The 9,227-nt window shown below is 32.5% G+C and overlaps 1 protein-coding gene across 2 annotated transcripts in view; it reads left to right on the top strand.

Annotated features, from left to right (window-relative positions):
* The window catches only part of LOC106677028 (ATPase WRNIP1), a 385,191-nt gene that overhangs the window by 22,590 nt on the left and 353,374 nt on the right, over positions 1-9,227 (top strand). Inside the window, exon 1 of one of the 2 annotated variants that reach the window (XM_067048306.1) lies at positions 9,021-9,103. The exons of the other annotated variant lie outside the window; for it this stretch is intronic. The gene's annotated coding sequence lies outside the window, so the exon portion shown is untranslated. Of the gene's footprint in view, positions 1-9,020; positions 9,104-9,227 lie in introns of those variants that run through there. 2 annotated transcript variants of the gene reach the window in all.

The following is a 9,227-nucleotide window of genomic DNA, read 5'->3' as shown; positions in this document are numbered from 1 at the left end:
TTAATGTTTGAAGTACCACCAATGGGTGGTTCCTTCCCAAGATTTTCAAGTGTATATGAAACATACTACATATTTACCTATTGTATTATTTGTACAGTTGTAAATTACATTAAATAAATAATTAAAAAAAATTATAAATAGTTTAAATATTTTATTTCATTACTAAGCATTTGGTATGTACTCATTGGGATAGTATTTCCAAATTTCATCCGCCATATTGTAGAAATGTTGTGATTGCGCTTGCTCCCGTTGAGCGCTATGGGTGGTCCATGGATATTGACTACAATGTCAAACTAAATCACTACTATTTCGGGGATGTATTCGTGTTTTTATGACAGGGCGCTGTTCTGGCTGTCTTTGTTGAAGTATTGCGTGCTATCGGTTTATAATAGAAAATTTCAGTCTTAATTTTCGGTTTGGACGAAATAATAGCGGTCCTGCTTTTTGATAAGCGACCCATATAAGGCTATTATTTTCCTCTAACATCGAATCAGAGTACGATGTTGAAAAATTAAGGGTTTGCTTGCAAAAAGGCAAAGTTTTCGGAAATCTGTAAAAGACGTTTGAAAATTCTATATTCTAAATAATTTTTCTTTTAATTTAAGATAAATTTCCTTTATTTAGGAAATTTCCTTTAATTATTATTTCCTTCCTGCATAAAAGGATAATATAAAGAGTAAAGAGAAAAAAGAAGTTTGCCCAACTGCATTGAGTTACTACATCGATACTAAGACTAGTTTAAAAATTGCTTATTATTATATTACACAGGCTTAGTCAGTAAATATTAAAATACATAATGCAATACATAAATACACATTAAAATACATAAAAATACTGTTTATGATTTTTATTCTTATTTGTTTTAGTTCTTTGATATTTTTCTTTTTCTATTTTTTTATCTTTATTTTTGTAATATAATTATTGATTTTCTTTTAGTATTTACCTATATATCTATTTATATAAATCTTCCTTAGTATAACTAATATTAAAATTCTAAATATAGTTCTTTAATCTTTTTTATTTTTCTATAATTTCTTTTACTATACTTTTTTATAGTATTAATCTTTTTTTTTAATATTATTTATGTATATATATATAAAAGTTACGGTCTGAGTCAGCTGTTATTTCGATGTCAGCTGACTGAGGGGATCAACTGATCCAGGGTATATAAGAGATGTAGCGAACACAATAAAGCTAGTGTTTTACAGCAGTTAAAGCGAATTAGATCTTATTCCTTCTTCTCTTTTTTGACATTTTGCTTTCGCCAATACTTAACTGGTGCCGAAACCCGGGAATTTAAATACCGGAGTAATATTTACTTTAAAGAAGTTTTTTTTTTAATAGTAGTTTTCTCAGCTTTTAATTTTTTTTTCTATTCTCTCATTTTTTTTTTTAAATAATGGCTGCTAATGGCAATGGTACTGTTAGACAAGCAGTCTTGGAAGCTTTAAATCAACATGGTGTTCAAAACCCACCACCCATGGAGGTAACTCCTCCACCACCGGGGCTTGCCCCACTACCGGAAGTTTCTCTAGCGGGAGCCAACGCCACAACACTTGAGTGGGTAAAAGTACGCACAGCAACTGCCCAAGACTTAAGGAAGGCCGTTTCTGACCTCGAACGATTTACCGGGGAAACAGGAGAATTGAGCCACTTCATTAAAGGGGATGACCGACTAATAAGCCGTATATATATATAAACAATTTATGAAATGTGAATTATTCTTCTTCTTCTGGCACGACAGACCGTGAATGGCCAAGGCCTCGCGGAATGTACTACGGAAATAAATACGCGTTTCTTGACGAGGTTTTCATAGGGTGGGTTCGTCGCTCTCACACCTATTTTTGCTAGTGCCACCAATGGGCCAATGGGCTAACGGGCCTCACAAATGCCCGGGGGGGGGGATGCTGTTTGTGAGTATAAAGGGATTTATTAGAATCCAAAATCCCATTTCATTTACCTGAAAATCGCTGGGTATTATTTATAAATGGAATTATTTATGGTCCGGGTGTAGTAAAAAAAAAAAACTCAAATAGTGATAACTATTTTAATTGAGCCAACGTTTTTCAGTTAATGCTTCCAAAGAAAAAACCTTAATTCCCAGTTCTTTTAGTTCGTTTTCGTTATTAGATTTGTTATTGTATAGAGGTCTTCTATCACCCCTATTAAAAACGAATTGACGTATTAGTAGAGGTAATGAGTACTGAACAACTTATATTAAATTAATTGAACATTACGACCCCCTATAGGAACGACTGATGTTCCTACAACCTGTACAAGCTGTACCTACTGCTACCTGCTATAGAGCTCAGACTGGAAACGGAGGAGATGGTGTGAAGCGACCTTTCGGGTTCCTTTATAATTTCGGCTGTTACATGAGCTGGCCTCAAGCGTGTTTATTGCCTTTTCGACATGGGCCGATAGAAGTCCTGGTGAGGTAAGTGCTATTAAACCTTTATCGCCTATTGGTTGACCTTTCAATGATAACTGTCTGATAGGGAAACGGCTACTGAGCCGCCCTTTCTTCCTCCGTAATACCAAAGGTCTGTTCCTTCAAGTAGTTTCTGCTCCTATAAAGATAAACAGAGTGTTGAAGAATTTCCTCTTTTAAATTGTAAGGCTGTGTTATCGGTGCAATGATGACTGGGATCGAGACTTTTAAGTGGGGCCGTCTTTAACCTAGTAGGGGTCACGGGCATTTTATTGTTCAGGCTGTGATATTACCCTTTATTTTTAAGTTCATATCAAATTATTTTCTTAACTACTTTTGTTTGTCAAGGGAACTAAATAGCAAATCATTATTTTAATTATTATTTGATAAGTGATAAATACATAAAAAATTACCATTTACATGAGATACTTTTCGTTTTTTTTAATTAGAAAAAATCATGAATTACTTCTTTAAAGTATTTTTTGTTTATAATTGGAAAATCATTGATTGACTGTGTGTAATTAACAAGGGAAATAAGAATAAAATAAAGGTTAAGAAAAAAGAAAACTGAAGAAAAAAAAGGACACTCACCTTAAACAATGAAGGACCATTATTTTTAAATAATAAATAAACCATTATTTTTTTATTCTTTATTCCTTTTATCAATTTTTTTAAGTAAAGGACTTTCTATCAATGTCAGTGACGATCTGCTCAACCGTTCCCGAATCTATTGTACTTTTTATTTCATTCTTCATTATTTTTAATTTATCGATGGCATGAGATAGGTGTTTGCAGAGTTGTGGGTCCTAGCCCTCAGTCACTTTAATTATATAAATGTATTCTTCTCTCCACATTCTTTAGTCACTTCTGTATAACAGAATATTCTTCAACCCGTTGCAGCATACCAGTATCGACCACGAAGTGTCGCGGTCTTTGGAGTCACCATCTTAGTGTAAACCGCTGTACCTTCCATCTATTCGTTTCTTAGTTCTGTTCTCTTCTCGTTCAGTGGAGAGGTTCAGTTCATACATTTCCTGGATAATTTCACCAATATACGCTGCATGACCCGCCCAACGTAATGAGACCTGAATCGTGAATCTCCCGATTTATACGCCTCCCCTAGGTTCCATCCACCAACACTCCTTAAAACAGTCTCTAAAGGATTTTCCGCTCAAATGAAAGGAGTTTCTGTCCACTGCTATTAGTTATAGTTCAATTTTCCGATCTGTTCGTTAGCACATTTATGTGGTGGTTTATGGTACTATATAAATGCTATTTTCTTAAGACCGAGGTACCATTGATTTTTATATTGTATTATTTTATGATTATTTTCCTCTTAAATCTGACCTCTGAACCACTGTCCTGGGTCACCAATGAGACTATATGACGTTACAACAATATAATGTTGATGATTTGTAATGTTTAATTTGCGTTTAATTAATTTATTGGCAATTTTGATAAACAATTATTAATCATTTATTTTTTGGTTTCCACAACTCATTATAATGTGTGATCATTACTATTTATACACTATTAATTTTGTTACAATAAAATATATTTAATTAAATTCTTACGGTTTTTGCCAGCATGTAAAAGTTATAAGTCTACGATGTAAAACCAATAATACTTTTAGGCACCTCTATACGGTGAAAGTTCTCTGCCGTGATTCTAGAGACAGTAATATCAAAGGGGTCGTTCCTTACAATTCGAGTAAAGATAACGTAAACCTGTTCACAGCGTATTGGAAAAGTGCCTAATAAACAGGGCGCCGACTAAGACCGATCCTCCACTCTTTTTAAAATTAAACTACAATAAAACTTCTGAAAAAACTAAATGGATATTTTGTGCGTTAATATGATTTTTATAAACCATTGTAGCTTCACTACCATTACATGTACTTTTAACTATCACACGAACCTTAGTGACAATAAATATTGTCAAGAGAGCTATCATGGAGTTTACCTTATGACAATGGCTGCAACACACATAAAAGAAGCGTGTCCAAGACCAAAAGTGGGTGGAGTTATGTGAACGGGTCCGAATCGGACCACACCAGATAAATAGAGTAGTGAGTAGAAGTTGAAGGGGACTTCTTTAGGGGTTCTAATCTCTTTAAGTTTTTTTTCTTGTACTTTAGACACTTGATTAGATTTATAGGTTCCTTAATTGATGGGTTTGTTTATTTTCGAATATTTTGTAGTTAAATAATAGAAATAATTTTACAAAACATATATTCTAAAAGTCCTTTTGATGATGAGTCTATACCACTTACTGAAACCTAAAACTAATATTTATTATAATTGTTATGAATGTTTAAAAAGAAACTACTTAAATAATTTAAATGAAGATAACTCTTTTTTATCCGCTCTTTTGGAAATGTTAGAATTTAATAATTTAAGGACCCTAAATTTCAGTTTAAAAGCCAGACCAGGAATTTTAGCGTTCTATACCGTCCCTGGTAGCTTGACCTAACAACTGCAGCAGTTGTCCAGAAAGGATAAAAACTATGCGGTTATTGGGAGTGGAGATTGAGAAGATAACCACAAGAAGTTAAGTGCCTGCGATCAGCGGTGCTCCGGTTAGTTCTCCGCAGCTGGCCTTGCCATGAGATCTTGCTTCCGTTTGCCAATCGCTCTTCTGATCTTAGTGATAGATATTTGTGCATTGTCTATCTACAACTACAACATCATATTTCTCTTTGTTAATTTTCGGAAATATTTTTTTTTTACTGTTCCTGCGTTGTTGAGCAAGATAATCTGGACAATAATATTTCATTGAGTGGTACGCAGAATTTAGTTAATAGTTTGGGTTTGGTATGTTACACACCAATGTTTAACAAAATACTTCTAAAGGCGTTTCACGGTGACATTTTTCTATTGGAGGAATGTATAAATTTCGTCGGCTCATATCTTGTTTCTTCAGTCTCGAGGAAGGACTACAAAGGATGCCAAAGATTCAGCAACCAAAACAAAACTTAGCGCCTTTAGTTGCGGGTCCTGGTCCAGCCTTACTTTTATTTTGTTGCGGCCCCACGGACTAAAAAACCTGACCCTCCTACTTTGTTTAGAATAGGTTAATTAGATAACCTTTTTTCCCCTGAAGTGACCAGATTGGGAGTAGAGAAGGAAAAAAAAAACTTCGTTAGGGCAACATGAATACAAGGTACAAACATTGTATGATGTGGCAAGAAAAGTGGAATAAATTATACGAAGGAAATAAAAAATATCCAAAAAGTTTTATATTTTAATAAAATATAAATATAGATGAATAGGAAACTAATAAATAATAGAAACAGGCATGTGTGATATAATGGTAAATACTTATAAATAGTAGAACAATATGTATTAAATATAGTTACAAATATGGTTGAAAAAAACATTTAAAAGACAGGTTGGTGAAGTAATTGTGGCATAGGTAAGGTGCAGTAACAAGTAAGAAGAAAATATTAAGAATGATAACAATTTTCTTCCAAAAATAAAAAATGTGCTTTTATGTGCTTTGCCGTAATATAATTTCTCTAATTCGCAGCACATGCCATTAGAATTCTATTAATATAAAAAATATAGCAGCGAACTCCCAATAATTAAGTTTCAGTAGTTATGATTTCCTTAAAAGTAGAAGTAGTTAAATTTATGGTGCTATGGAATAATAGGGGCTTTTGACTAGCTGTTAAAAATCCTTAGTCAGTTCACGAATTTGGACTAAAAATAATAAGTCAATTATTACAGACCACTTCTGAACACGCTCAATTCATCAAAAAAATGTGTTGTAAAAATACTGTTCAAAACTGGAAGAACCAGTATAGTTAAAATAAAATTTTTAATCATATTTGATACGAACTAATTTATATTTGGAACAAATAACCTCTTCATTCAGACGCAAGACGTGACTTTAATTTAAAAATTTCTATAGGTTGCGTGAGGAATGGATGTAGTACGTTCTTGAACGCTGTAGACCATTAGTTAAAGACAGCTGTAATCTGTCTTTAATTGCACTAGCCATGCGCTACTATTAGCGTTATCGGAAAGGTTTTAGGTCGCAACCTTCTCTCTTGGAGATTTCATACTAAATAGTCTTCTGCTCCAGAATGAAGTCTCGTTTCGAAACCTTGATGGGTCGATGGGAAGAGCTGAAGCAGGCAGCTGTCCCTAATGAAATAGGAACATCTCCTGCGATACATTTAATGGCGTTTGGTCAATATCGTGATGAAATCCTCCTCCGCTGCATGCCTTTCTCAACACCTCATCTGATAGCCGTGTGGATTTTATTCATTGCAAGGAAAATGCATATCATAAATTTACAACGTTTTTACACAATTTCGAAACTAGTTATACTGTACCTGAATAAAATATTCAGCTAAAAGCGAAGTAAATTTAATTTAGTTGCCTTATCAAACAAAAATGCAACTTGGTAAATCAGCTTAAAAAGGAATATTTATTGTAATAGTATTTTTTGAGTAGCTGACGTTAAAATAAAAGGTCAATAGATATGATAGTGATTATAGGAGGAAAGGTGTTTATTTTATTATTTTTAAAACATTAAGTAATCTTTGACATAAAACTCAAATTTGCCACCAGCTTTAATGTTTTAACAGACTGATGATAAAAACTACCTGTCATTTTCTAAATACAAAACAAACACATTATTGATATATTAACCATCATCACTACACGTCCTCAATAAGGAACATATTTATATACTTTTGCCTTGTATTGTAATGGGTCACAATTGGTGGTTCTTGGCATACTCCATGAAAAGACTTGCATACAACCATATTGTGTTAGGTAGGCTTTAACCATATAAGGGCCATGGGCCACGATACGAAATAAAACCTCGCAGATTCTTATTATAAGTTTTTTTTCGTTTTAATGAGGTGTTTATAATTAACTAATAATTGATATGAGAAGATGGTGGGGTCGGTCAGTAAATACACACAACTAAGTAAAACTTATTTATTTGTGCCGACTTTTCGACCTGCATTTCAAGTCTTCATAAGGAATGAAAAAAAAAAAAAAAAAAACGAGATAAAACCTTAATTCAGTTAAAAAGAAAATAATAATAAACAAACTCGAAAATATACTACCAACATACTTGATACTATAAATTAATTAGATAGATAGTTGATACTAATAGAAGATAAAATATAATATTTTAGAGGTATGAATTATATAAAATATACAATTTTTTTTATAAACATACAATTCATTCCTCTACAATATTATATTTTATCTTCTATTAGTATCAACTACATTATACTTAATTTGTTATTATTTTCTTTTTATCTGAATTAAGCTCTTTATCTCGCTTTATTTTTTAGCCTTGAAATTCAGGTCAAAATATCGGTACAAATATAAGTTTTACTTAGTTGAAATATTTAATTAGTGAGCATTAATTAAAAAAAATGAATTTAATAATTAATAGAAGACTAAAACCTCTTATTAAGATCCATTTCAATATCTCTCTAGTCAAATTTCTAGTTTCTAATATATTTTGTTCCTTCTTTTATAGTTTTTTTTTTTTAAATTATCATGAGGTGAAGGAATCTTCCAAAAACTGTTGAATCATATGTGATTTGACTGATTTAGAAAAAAATCTTTTAATTAAGACATACTAATACAAAATCTATTAAAGAAAATAAAAACAAAACTGAAAATTATAAAATATACTTTTTCTGGGTTTAGAAGAAAAATAAATATATTTGGTTCTCCTCAAAAAATCATTCCAATGCAAATCGTTTACGCGCAATAATTTGCCATTTTGTTATACATATATACATTTAAAAATGGCCTAAATTGTATTGTTGAATTAAGTAAAAAATAGTGTGATTTATATTATTTTTTCATTTTCTGACAGAAATCACCCTTTTATTTCTTCATGATTTTTTTTCAACTACGTTCGGACAGTTTATCCACTATACAATTCATTGTTTAAAAATTATTTGATGGATATAAACGAAGATTAAATAAATTTTTCATATTCAATGTTGAATATGAATTAATTAACATCTCAATGTGTTTCAACATTTGCATCTGTTTTTTATATCTATCCTTTTCTGCATTATTTCAGTGCACTTTGTCGGTTAACTTATATTACTTTTGCTTGAATAGTGGCGTATCTGACAATTTTTTTTTAAATTTTGTGTCGTAAGTTTTTTCTCAGACTGTTATACTGGCTGAAATTGATTGGTAAAAATTCCAATTGTTGTAGGAAATTCTGTAGGACAACCACAGTAAAGAAAGTAACCGGAATCTCTGGTACTATCTTTGGAATAAGGTGAATTCTAAATAACATAGAGACTTTTCTGGAACTCGCTGGGAAAGCATCCATTGTACAGTAATGACGTAAAACGTTGCCTATCCTTGCCTTGTTACAATCTAGTAGAACGATATGTGCTACACCGTTGATCCATCTTCAGTTGTAGAAATTGTAATAGATATAACACCAATGCCATTAGCCATGTACACATGGCACTCCACCAAGAACTCTTCATAGAACACATAAGATACTCGATGAAGGGTACCCCTAGGACATGTAGTACTGCCCCCACTATCCCCTGGAGGCGGTGGTGGGACCTGTGCTGGTGGGGTGCGCGAGGATCCGAAGATGCACAGTGCCCCACGGGAACTCTTATAGGCTACTTTCACTCTCTCCAAGCATCTGCGTCACTTTAAGGTGAGTACTGTCGTGTTCTTAAGACCTGACTTAAATATCGTTAGCTTTATTTAAAAAAAAAGTTTCAGTTTGTTCTGTTCATATTTCGCATAATCGATAAATGCCTTTATTATTATTACTATAT

Source organism: Halyomorpha halys, unplaced genomic scaffold (assembly GCF_000696795.3).
Source record: "Halyomorpha halys isolate HHAL.00 unplaced genomic scaffold, Hhal_1.1 Scaffold84.1, whole genome shotgun sequence".
Lineage (NCBI taxonomy): Eukaryota > Metazoa > Arthropoda > Insecta > Hemiptera > Pentatomidae > Halyomorpha > Halyomorpha halys.
Note: the sequence above shows the minus strand (reverse complement) of the source record. Positions and strands in the feature narration are given on the sequence as shown.